A 13,222-nucleotide genomic window follows, 5' to 3' on the forward strand; every position below is an offset into this window, starting at 1 on the left:
CAACAAAGACAGGACAAAGATGGCTTCAATTTTAATTGATGAGCTGAGCTGATGTGGGGACTTTTGGTTGGATGACATGAACAATCTTACCCTCTTTTAAAAAAATCTCTTTTGCACTTTTTTTGCTTTTAATTTTTTTTAGGCACACCTCTCAGTTCATTGTCCACTGAACAACCTGCATGAAGCCAGGGGTGGGGATCCTGTGTACTTCACAGAGTTAATGACTGCATTCATCATGTGTTCTCTCTTTAATGTTTTGGCAACAAAGAGATTCCTGGCAAATGACACCATGAATTTAAATTCCGTCTCTTCGCTGAATGATGCCACCTTGGAATCAAGTTTCATAACAAGTCTGATGTTAATATCAACATCACAACAGCACTGTCTGTATGGCATTATGCTGACTCATTTTGACCTGTCTGGATTGAATTTTCAAGAATCTTGTCAATGTAAAATCATTTGTTTCCTAATATTGTGTCTGATAGGAGCACCATGTCCAGAAGTTCTTTGCTCACATTAAAAAAAAACAACAAAACCCCAACAACAACAACCCTTCCAAAAAAAAAACCCAAAGGCAACAACAAACAACATATATTGGAATTAATGAATAAGTACCGTGTATTGTGTATTATTTATATCTGTGCTGCCATCAGCTATAAGAAAGGATATGACAATGAGCTAATGGTTTCCACCGAGTTTGTGTTGAATGTTCTGAACCCTACACAGGCAATCCCTGGCTTATAAACAAGTTCCAGTCTGTCTCTCCAAGTCTGTCTCTAAGTTGAACTTGTATGTAAACCAGTCACGTATGGTTGCTGTCTTACATCTGTTGGTCAAATGCTTGTCTTAGTATATAGTGTACCTAAAAACATCAAGGAAACCCTTCCAGAGACACTAAAACATCTGAATAATAAAGCAGTAATAATACAATGCTAAATGCATCACAAAATAGGACTTATTTGTGATTATGAACCTTGCATTTCAGTATCATAGGTTTTATGGATGCTGACTCGTCACTGTGGACTGTACAGAAGTCCATCTGCCTCGATTCATAATGCTGAGCAATGGCCTTTCCAGTAAACGCTGTTGTGACCAAAACAACTGAATTTCTGTAGTTCACCAATTTATTTATTTTAAAACATTCTATTAGGGGCTCATACAGCTCTTATCCAATCCATACATACATCAATTGTGTAAAGCACATCTGTACATTCTTTGCCCTCATCATTTTCAAAACATTTGCTCTCCACTTAAGCCCTTGTCATGAGGTCCTCTTTATTTCCCCTCCCTCCCCGCTCCCTCTCCCTCATGAGCCCTTGAAATTTATAAATTCTTATTTTGTCATATCTTGCCCTGTCCGACGTCTCCCTTTACCCCCTTTTCTATTGTCTGTCCCCCAGGGAGGAGGTCACATGTAGATCCTTGTAATTGATTTCCTCTTTCCAACCCATTCTCCCTCAGTATCGCCACTCACACACGCCTGGTCCTGAAGGTATCATCTGCCCTGGATTCCCTGTGTTTCCAGTTCCTATCTGTACCAGTGCACATCCTCTGGTCTAGCCAGACTTGCAAGGTAGAATTCGGATCATGATAGCAGGGGTGGGGCTGGGGGGGCGGCGGCTGGGGAAAGGAAGCATTTAGGAACTAGAGTAAAGTTGTATTTTTCATTGGTGCTATATCACAACTTGACTGACTCATCTCCTCTCCTAGATCCCTCTGCAAGGAGATCTCCAGTGGCCAACAAATGGGCTTTGGGTCTCCACTCTGCACTTCCCCCTTCATTCACTATGGTAAGATTTATTTTTGTTCTAATGATGCCTTATACCTGATCTCTTTGACACCTTGTGATCGCGCAGGCTGGTGTGCTCCTTCCATGTGGGCTTTGTTTCTTCTGAGCTAGATGGCTGCTTGTTTACCTTCAAGCCTTTAAGACCCCAGACCCTATATCTTTTGATAGCCGAGCACCATCAGCTTCCTTCACCACATTTGCTTATGTACCTGTTTGTCCTCAGTGATCGTATCATGGAGGTGTGCACCCAATGATATATTTTTTTTGTTCTTTGATGTCTGATAATTGATCCCTTTGGCACCTCGTGATCACACAGGCTGGTGTGTTCTTCCATGTCGGCTTTGTTGCTTCTGAGCTAGATGGTCACTTGTTTATCTTCAAGCCTTTAAGACACCAGATGCTATATCTTTTGGTTGCTGGGCACTATCAGCTCTCTTCACCAAATTTCTTATTCACCCACTTTGTCTTAAGCAGTTGTGTCAGGAGGGTGAGCATCATAGAATGCCAATTTAATAGAAGAACATATTCTTGCATTGAGGGAATACTTGAGTGGAGGCCCAATGTCCTTCTGCTACCTTAATACTAAACCTATAATATAGGCACATAGATCTATTTCCCCATCCTCATATATAAAATATTTGCATATGTACATATCTTTATCTAGACCTCTAAATGCTCTTTGCCTCCCAGCTACTCTTTCCTCTATTTCCCTTGACTTTCCTCCTGTACCACACTATCATGCTCTGTCTCCACTTGGGTTTCAGCAATACCTCTTCCTTACATTACCCTTGTTCATGCCCTACCAGGCCTCCCACACTCACCTCACCACCAATTTGGATCACTTGTTCCCTTGTTCCTGGGTTTGTTAACACCACTTCCTTAGCCCCCGCCCCCCCCATCCCATTTTCCCCGGAACCGTCGGTCCAGTTGTTTTTCCTCCTGATTGTTCATCCAGCCTATCTTATTTAGACAGAACTGCGGAGATAATATGCACAAAAACAAGACAGAGCAAAACCAAGCAACAAAACACAACAAAAGAACAACAAACCACTGACAAAGAACAAAACAAAGCACAACAAGAAAGAAAAGCTTGTAGTTAGTTCAAGGATCATTTGTTGACCTTTAGGAGTGTTTTCCAGTCCAGTCTGTTGGGGCACCACGCCCTGGCCCCAAAGTCCACCTTCAGCATTCCCTGGGGACCTTGCCACTCCATTCCCTTGCTGTTCCGCTGCACTCAGTTCACTGATTTTAAAAAATAAATGTGAATTCTTCTCTGTGTATTGGCCACTATTTTTTGTCATCCTTTCTCATAATAGGGACTTTAGTTGTCTGTACTTTAAAGTATCTAGTTTATAAACCATAAATTCTCACGCTTTTTAAGTGTGCAGTTCAGTAGCTTTTGTGTATTCACACAGTTAAGGAACCATCTAATTTTTTTAGATATACATAATGCTTTTTTATTAAGTACTAATTTCTGCTTTTTAAAAATCATTTTATTGGGGGCCCTTTCAACTCTTATCACAATCCATACATACATCCATTTTGTCAAGCACATTTGTACATTTGTTGCCATCATCATTCTCAAAACATTTGCTTTCTATTTGAACCCATGGTATCAGATCTTCATTTTCCCCTCCCTCTCTGCCCCCTCCCTCATGAACAGAAACATCTAATTATAAGACTTTCCCCCCCCAAAGAAGCTCATGCCCAATAGCAATCCTTTCTCATTCTCCACTTTCTCAAGGGCTTGGAATCCGCTAAACTCTCAATCTTTCAATTTGTTTGTTCTGGACATTCATCTGCTGTGACATCGGTTCCTTGAACTGAGGCAATGCTGTGTGGAATATCATGCCGGTGGATGAGGCATTCTTTAAGGCCACAAATGGTAGTTTTGGCAGAAGCATTGCTTGCAGGGAAGGCAAGATCATATGCAGAGTAAGTATCTATCCCAGTAAGAACAAAATACTGCCCTTTCCATGACAGAAGTGGTCCAATGTAGTCAGTCACCAGATTGCTGGCGATGACCTCTGGGGATGGAGGAGTCCACGTTGGTCCCTGGCAGTGTAGTAGTTATGTCTTGGGCTGATTGGGCATTCAACAGTGGCATAGCCAAGTCAACCTTGGTGTGTAGTAGTTTATACTGCTGATTTCCATACCTGCCACCACGGTCAGAATCTCTGCTAGCCACAAGGTCAGCAGCTACTCCACAGAAGAAAGGTGAGACATCTTGCTCCCCCAAAGATTTATTCCCTTAGAAACCCATAGTGGGCAGTTCTACTCTGTACAGGATGCTATGAATCCGAATCGACTCGATGGCAGTAAGTTTGGTTTGAGTCCGCCACCATGGTCACTTTGCTCATGAGCCCATCTGGCAATGACAGGAGGGGCTGGGGACAGAGGCTAACTGGCCTTCGCATTCACAGCATGTGTCCTCCTATCCACTGGAATGTCAAAATCCTCCTCTGCTGAAGCCACCCTTTGTTAAACACTCACATGAAAGCTAGCCATCTTCACTGATTTGGCCTGTTCAGAGAGGTTTGTCCACATGCCTCTTCCTCAAACCTCCTCGCCACCAATCTTCCAAGCGTGCTCTTTCCAAGTCCCCAACCACCCAGCCAAACCATTGACCACAGCGCAAGAATCAATATACAATCACACATCTGGCCGTCTCTCCTTCCAAACGAAATAAACAGCCAAGTGCACTGCTTGAAGTTCTGCCCATTGGGAGGTTTCCCTTGACCACTGTCCTTCAGGGAGGTCCCAGGAAGGACTGAGTGGTGCCACCATGCACTTCTGAGTGGGGCCTGCACATCGTGCAGGACTATCTGTAAATAAATGTCCTCTTCCTCAATCAACCAATCTCTAGGAATCTTTGTGAGGCCATAGGTATAGATGGGAAGAGGGGACAGAGGTCAGGTGACAGGGCTGGTGACTTTGAGCCACGCATGTAACTTACTTGTGCTTGTAAGTCCTGGTTCATCTATACCAGTTGCTATTTGTTTATGACTAACTAAGAAGCTGGCATAATTTTGCCCTGGCAAGCTCTACAGTCTACCTGGATATATTTAAAAAGTGTGTGGCAGAATGGACTCAAAGGATAACAGCATTTGGCCATGGGTGTACGCTCATATGTCATCCCCATCTGTTCCCCTTACATAGCTGCCTCTGTATCCACTTGTCAATGGTTTGTCACTACTGTTACTGTAGGGTTGTACATGGAATAGTGTTTACTATTGTTGCCTTTTACTCATTAGTAGCTCCCCGTGTCTTCCTTTGCCTTGGTCACGCTGTGCTGACCTCCCTCTTATTGTGTATTGTCTTTCCTGTCACCCAATTTAATGTCTGTCTACTGTCTAGGCTAGAGCCTTGATGGTGTTGTCGGGTAAATGTTGGACTCCTAACTGCAAGGTTGGAGGTTCAAACGTTACCAGCCAATTTCAGGGAGAAAGAGGAGACTGTCTTTACAAAGCCTCTTGAGTGAGGAGGAATTCTCTTGATGGTCGGGAGAATCGAGTGATTTTTTTCCTTCCCTCCCCTCTCATTCCTGGTAACCATCAAAAACCTTTTCCTGACATTTTCTTCTGTGCCCAAACCTTTCCCTGACATTTTATAATGAATGGTCTTAACAATACGTGTCCTTTTGTGATGGACTTATTTCACTCAGCATAATGGTCTCCAGGTTCATCCATATAGTGAGATATTTCACGGATGGATTATTCTTTAATATTATATGGCATGGACCATGGTATGTTTATCCATTTATCTGTTGAGGGTCATTTAGGTTGTTTCTTCTTCTTTTTTTTTCCTACTGTAAGTCATGCTGCGATGAACATGGGTGTGGCTATATCTCTTCATACAATGATGATTATTCATTAGGATATGTAAGAGGTCCTCACAATGTTGGTGGAAAATTCAATGATCTTGTCATTCTACTTTCCCCATGAAATTTTTGAGGCTCCCCTGAATATCTAGTAGTAGGAATGCTGGACCATACGGTATCTGCATTTCTGATGATACATACAAGATTGGGTTCAATGCTAGCATACTCTTTGGGGCGAACAGGCTTCAGCTTGCGATGAACAAGTAAATAAGTAAAATCAGGGTCAATCTTCAAAATTCATCTTGGCCTCGGTTTAAAAAAATTTATTTAATCATTTTATTGGGGGCTCATACAACTCTTATCAGAATCCATCCATACATCAATTGTGTCAAGCACATTTGAACATTTGTTGCCCTCATCATTCTCAAAACATTTGCTTTCTACTTGAGCCCTTGGTATCAGCTCCTCATTTTTCTCCCCTCCCTCCTGGCTCCCCCCTCACGAACCCTTGATGATTTATAAGTTATTATTATTTTTTCATATCTTACACTGTCAGACGTCTCCTTTCACCCACTTTTCTGTTGTCCATCCCCCTAGGGAGGAGGTTATATGTAGATCCTTGTAATTGGTTTCCCCTCCCCCCCCCTCCTTTCCCTCCACCCTCGTGGTATCACCACTCTCACCACTGGTCCTGAAGGGATCATCTGCCATGGATTCCCTGTGTTTCCAGTTCCTATCTGTACCAGTGTACATTCTCTGGTGTAGCCAGACTTGCAAGGTAGAATTGGGATCATGATAGTAGGGCGGGGGGGGGGGGAAGGAGGGGAAAATATTTAGGAACTAGAGGAAAGTTGTATGTTTCATCACTCCTACACTGCACCCTGACTGTCTCATCTTCTCCTTGCAACCCTTCCCTAAGGGGATGTCCAATTGACTACAGGTGGATCTTGAGTCCCCACTCTGCACTCCCCTTCATTCACAATGATTTGAGTTTTTGTTCATTGATGCCTGATCCCTGATCCCTTCAACACCTGTGATCTCACAGGCTGGTGTGCTGCTTCCATTTGTTGCTTCTAAGCTAGATGACTGCTTGTTTACCTTCAAACCTTTAAGACCCCAGACGCTATATCTTTTGATAGCCGGGCACCATCAGCTTTCTTCACCACTTTTGCTTATGCACCCATTTGTCTTCACAGATCATATCGGGAAGGTGAGCACACAATGATATGATTTTTTGTTCTTTGATGCCTGAAAACTGATCCCTTCGGTACCTCGTGATCACACAGGTTGGTGTACTTCTTCCATGTGGGATTAGTTGCTTCTGAGGTAGGTTTGGCCTCGGCTTTTATAAGAAATTTCTAGCCACTGGATGGCGGGGTTGGATGGATAAGTGCTGCAGTCTTTGGCTCTTCAGAGGCCAACATGGAAGTCTATTCTCTTCTGGATCCCGACTCTTGCCTCCTGGGATCCCTCCAAAATAAACTACGTACCAAGTTCTTAGGCCAGAGCCTGTTTTCAGGGAACCCAGATTTTAAAGTGGATCATTTTTAAAGTTTGCCATTATGAAAGAGGGACATCGTTTTGTAGCGACGTCAGTGGTTAGCTTGCTCCTACTCTCACTGTGCGGCCTATGCCAATGCTAATCAATAGTGCTACGATTGAAACAGCGTCCTAGTTCACAGCATTGACTGCTCTGATCTGAGGCCTCCCAGGATTATAATCGACAGTAACCAAATACAAAAGGAAATTGAGGGGAGAAGACAACCTCTCTTATCTTTCTCCTCACATCTGTGATCATGTATCGTCTTCTCCTCTTCAACCGTAAGCAGCTCACCGGGTCTAGTAATTTCCTGGGGCGTGGACTCCCTTAGAACCGTCTAAGTACCAGCAAATAAGCAGAGTTCTTAAGGCAGTGGACCTTCTTCAACGAGTCCACCTCTTGTCTGAGACTAACCCAGAGGGTTCTTGGAAAGTCACTGGCCAGAACCTGGCCATTTCAGCCTGCAAGCAAAGCTTCCCACTGAAGATGGGAAAGCAAGGAGGGCGACAGAGACCTGTTTGGCTTATGACACGTCTGATTGCAGCAGTCAACACCAAGTTCTAATAATTCGGTCTCATGGGCCCAGTGATCCCAGAAAACATTGCTCCCCTACATACCTCTCTCTGTTCAAAGACAGCCTGGCGCAGCTGCTGGTTTTATTTAATAAAATGTTACTGCATTACCTGCCATGCCTCAGGACTCAGGCTAAGTGCTCCCCGTACAAAGGTGCATGGGCAGCGAAGCTCAAGACTCTGGTGCAGGACTCCAGCGAGGGGGAGACTCCGGTGAGGGAGGAGACTCCGGCGAGGGAGGAGACTCCGGCGAGGGAGGAGACTCCGGCGAGGGAGGAGACTCCGGCGAGGGAGGAGACTCTGGCGAGGGAGGAGTCATGTTAACGTCTGCACCACAACGAGCAGTGTTCTCAACAGAAGTGTGCAGAAAGCTCTGTACGTGCACCGTTGTTGCTAGCTTCCCTCCAGGCAGCTCTGACTCAAGGCCGCTGCATGTAGAGAGAGCAATGAGCCCATCGGCCTGGTTCTGTGCCACCTTTGAACATTGATGTATTTGAGCCCACGGCATTAGCTGTTGTGCCAGTCCATCTCACCGAGGGTTTCTGCCGTTGCCACTGACCTCTAGTTCTATCGGGAAGTGTATTGCTGTTGGTGGGAGGGGCTTTCTTTGTACTTGGCCTTGGGGTTGGCTTCCCAAAGAAATTGGCAGAAGTCTGCTCGGGTAAGGAAGCAGAAAAGCTATTGTGAGCAAAGAGAAGAGACGTGTGGAAGGGTCTGGCAGAACCCAAGACAAAGCAACAGATGAGTGTAGCCGCTGGAAACGGACAGGGCATGTAGGGTATGTAGACACTTTCGCAAGGGCCATACATTCCCTTGAAGCTGTGAATCTTTCTGGGGGCAGACCACCTCCTCTCTCTCCTGAGGAACAGCTGGGGGGCTTGAACTGCCAACCTTGAGGTAAGCAGCCAGCACTTACTCTACTGCACCATCAGAGAAACTCGCACCTGGGGAAGCTATTATCACCCCTAGGATGGCAGGGGCTCGAAGAGGAATTGCATGACTTCATCAGAGTGGAACTGGGTCTGGGGGCATCATTTGTGCCAGACAGCTGGGGAGCAGGAAGGGAACAAGGAAAAAACCAATCCTGACCTCTCTTCTCCAGCCCACCCTCTTCTCCACTCCCTGGTCTCTGGCCATCCTCCCCCACTGCTAGCTTCGTTGCTAACTCAGTTGCTGGACCAGAGTCTAAGGGCTCGGGAGGCCCAGGGTCAGCCTAGTGCACAGAGTGGGCAGAGGAGGGTAGAGAGCGGATTTGGGAGGGCAGAGGCTAAGGAGCACATGTCAGCACCAGTGGGATGAGGAAGAGCCAGGAAAGCTTCTCCTGGGAGTCAGTCAGGCTGCAGTGCCTGCAAGGGGACCCTCCAGAGGATGGAGAAGCCACAAGCTCTACAGCTTACACAGGGGAAAGAAGGGGGCTATTGGCCAGGGCCAATGCCACCCCTAGCCCTTTGAGGCCACAGGAGCCACAGCCAGACCAGGGTCAAGTCTGAGATCCCAAAGATTATTCCAGAATGGAGCTGCATGTATGGAGGCCTGGAGCACTGGGGCTTGTCCACAGACTCGGACTCAAGGAGGAGGCAGGGAGCGAGGTGGTCAGGACACTGGAGCTGCTCTGGTGGGCACGTGGCCTTGGCTTGACCACCTTCAACGAGAGGGGCCCTTGGCTCTGGGGCAGCGAGAGCAAGCAGGCAGCTCTGATCATGAAAAAGGATGCTTCTATTGAGCAGAGGAAGGAAGAGCAAGGAAAAAAGGGTGCCGCTGAATCACGAGTGCGGAAAAATACTGCCACTGCCACGGATTTCCAGGAGAACGAACAGAGAAGTACCACCGACCGCTCCTTAGAAGCGAGGCTGGCAAGACGGCAGTTCCCATGCCATTTGGACATGTTATCAGGAGGTCCCAGACCCTGGAAAGGGTGTCATGCACGGTCAAGTAGTGGGGAGGTGAGACAGGAGACCCTAGATGGCATGGCACAGGGGTGCAGCCTCAGGCTCACATGTCACAACCGTGAAGAGGGGGCAGGCTTGGGCACAGTTCCTTCTGGTGCGCAGAGGGTTGCTCTCAGCGGAGAATATTGAGCGTACTGTGTACAAACCCATCCGTCTCGGCAGGAGGATGGCCAGCGTGCTCCTTAGAGGCAAGGGTGCCGGGACTTTCCCCTTGGGCCTGTTGCCAGGAGAGACCAGTGGAGGGGCAGCAAGAGAAGAAAGCCCCCAAGTACCTGGGTCCACACAGGGCCTCTAACAGCGTGCGCGCTCAGGCGTCGGCACCGTGGTGAGGAGGACCCCGGGCTGGGCCGTGTTTTGTTCTGTTGGGCGTTGGGTGGCTGTGGGCTGACGCCAACTCAATGGCATCCAACAACAACAGCAACAACAACAACAACAACAACAACAATGTGAGTCGGGACAGACTGGGTGCCACCTCGTGATGCAGAATCAACTTGAGGATGCTGAGTTTGTCTGTTTGGGTGGCTTGAAAACAATGGCGGAGCTAGCATCACACCCTCTGTGTCTCCTGGCCCTGCTCCTCCAGGCCGGCCTGAACACCACCCCAAACCCCACAGCAGGTCTCACCCCTCTCTAGGGTGGCCTCCGAGGACTTCCACCCTTCCGATGTGGCCCAATTTGCCACCAACCCTCTGGAAATGACTGTGACATTTTCTCTGTCTGCGTCGTCTGTTGAAGGTCATGGAGCATGGGGGGGAGGGGGAAAGTGGCCTCTCTTGCACTAGACACCGTATTCCTAGTGCTGGCCTTGAGGACTGGGCTACGGAGCCCTGGTGGCGCAGCAGTGAAGTACTCAGTGCTCCCTGACGAGCTGGCAGTTCAACCCCACCCTGCGGCTCTGGGGAAGAAGAAAGTGATGACCTGCCCGGAACGAGGATGGGCGAGCACGCCCCATGGGGCAGGGCCCCTGGCTGCGCAGGGTGGCTGGGCATTTGGATGGATCCCCAACAAGGCTCCCATTAGATCTTTTCACTCCAAGAGCCCGGCTGCACATGCAGCGTGTTGATAAACTGCATCTCCGAGTTGTGGAGGCAGGCGGGTGTCCATGCCCTCAATCCAGGTAAGCACCTGAGGGGCAGAAAGCATCGGGAACACCTTGGGCAACACTGTCAGCAAGAGGCAGGGCTCAAAGCCAACTCCTCCCACACGGTCCGGCATCTCAGCACTGTCCTGGGGCCTGCATGGACCCCGGCAGGAGGGAGAGTCTGGCTGCAGGGAAGGGGTGGCCATGCTGATTGTTTGGGAAGACACGGTTGAGGTGATGTTGGCTCCTCTTGAACAGCCCCTCTGGGACCTCGCATTCTCAGACCGTGTCCTCCCTGGAACGTGCAGGGCAGGCCACCAGCTAAAGGCTCAGCCCCGGCTCAGGGGAGCCGTCCCATGCCCAATGGTGCACCCACCTCCCCGGGGAGGGGCTCTCTAGCCCTGCCCCTCCAGAATTGGTGGATGGGCCACGTTCTGGGAGAAAGTGCTCTTCTGGTCCTAGGGGACCTGTGTACCATTTCACATGGCCTGATGTGTTTGTTGGACCCAATGTGCCTGGGAAAAAAACACCCACCCTCTTTCCCCCCTTGTTTGTCTTTCGGTATAAGTACTGTACTCCGATTTCCAATGTAAAATGCGATTCCCGAGGAAGCCACGCTCACTTGGACATGACCCTGAGCCTCTCAGCCAGGTAGCACTCTGTCCAGGCCCGTGCCCGCAGAGGCCTTCTCTCATTCTCTGCCTTTGATTGCCCAGCTGGGAAGGAGGCGGTGGCTCTGGGTGTCCTCAGCAGTTGACCCCTCCTGGCAGTTGTGAGCTCCTTGACCGTGGACCAGGCAGGGATCCCTGCATTGTACAAGGCACCCACCCCCCAGCTCTAGGCCTCACACCCCTCCCAGCCCACCTGCCTGATGCTGTCAGGAGGGAGGGCAGTCGGGATTGGAGTAGAATGATCTGGAATTTTTTATATGATGTCCAAGTCCACCCTAGTGACTATTTCAGTAGATCTGGGTGGGAGGCCAGTCGTGCCCCAGTGAAGCTGGCCCAAGTGGTATGACCACGGGCACACCACTTCTTATTTGGGAGCTGGGAGACTGGGGCAGGAATTGCAGGGTTGTCTGTTAAAAGTAGCATGTTGTACAGAAAGCAAATGATGAAGATGGCGTTTGAGAAGACAGAGGGAGGGAACGCTGGGCTGGATTCCAGGAGGGGAAGGTGGGCGAGCCTCATGAGCAAGGCCCTTCCAGCCACAGTCTCTGTGACTCCGACCAAATGACCGGGGAGGCCTATTTGTGAGGTCCTGTGGCTCACTCAGGGGGCTGGGTAACTTCCTAGGATTGTCAATAAGGAGCATGACACCTTTGTGGGGGTGGAGTCATGCAAAATAAGGTGTCTGAAACCCTACCATGGAGAGTGGTCAGTTTGGCCATCCTGTGAGGCTTTAAAACGAGCCATCCAGAGACCACCGAGATGGCCCAGGAGTGGAGTTGTATCCTTTGGACCTGGGATCCCTGCACCGAGAGGCTCCATGGTCCAGGAAGAAGAGCCGTGGTGCGGGAGACGAGGAGGGAGGGCAAGAAGCAGTGGCAGAGACACAGTGACAGCATACAGAGGCTGGCAGGAGACAGAGTGGTGCGCTGCCTGGCTCACAGACGGAGAAGGCCAAGCGCCTTTGGGCAAGAGGCTTCCTGGAAAGTGGCGTGGCCTTTGGGCACCCAATGACAGAGTTAAAAGACATAACAAAACTTTGTAATGCTTGCCAGAGCAAGGTGGGGGCTGGGTGGAGAAGCAGAAGGCTGGAGGGCGAGGGGTGTTTTAGGGCACAACAGAGTAGAGTTTATCCTGATTGAGGAGCTGTATCCTAAGCATTTCCGATCTTGACTTGTAACCTATTACTTCTCTTATAGGCCCTGTAACTGTATTGTCTGTGAATTCTGCATGACCATGGCAACACATTATTGAACCCAGCAGAGCAGCGGGTGCCCTGGGAGGAACGCCGGGTGTCAGAATGGGTGAGAGGGTTGGAAGGTGGGGGCGTGTCTGAGCGCTGCCTCCAGGTGTTAGCCTTGGGTGTCTGGGTATGTTGTTCTCAATCTTCTCTGCTCCTTGGGAAGTGAGAGGCGGCCAGACGCTTCTGCCACACCCTCCAAAGTGGGTCAGAGAGAAGTTCAGCCACATAGAACAAACAGGCGTCTGAGGCTGGGGCTACCAGGAACTAAAAGTTTGGTCCGAGATGATCTGAACTCTGGATTCAAGCTGGCCCCTGCAAGTCCCATGGATACACGAAGGAGGTCTGGCTTCACTCCAAGTGCATAGGTCTTTTCCTGAGAGGCTCCGCCCCACCCGGCAGTCGGCGCACCTGACTAGAAGTAGGAACAGTCCCCGGTGGGCAGTAGGAAGAGGGCTTGGAAGTCAGGAAGATGAGGAGGAGGGGTGGAAAAGCCTCTAGTTTGATAAATAACTCAAGACTGAAGAGGGTTATTGGACCCACCTGCACAACAGAGTCTCCAT

The sequence above is a fragment of the Tenrec ecaudatus genome, chromosome 17 (genome assembly GCF_050624435.1).
Source record: "Tenrec ecaudatus isolate mTenEca1 chromosome 17, mTenEca1.hap1, whole genome shotgun sequence".
NCBI lineage: Eukaryota > Metazoa > Chordata > Mammalia > Afrosoricida > Tenrecidae > Tenrec > Tenrec ecaudatus.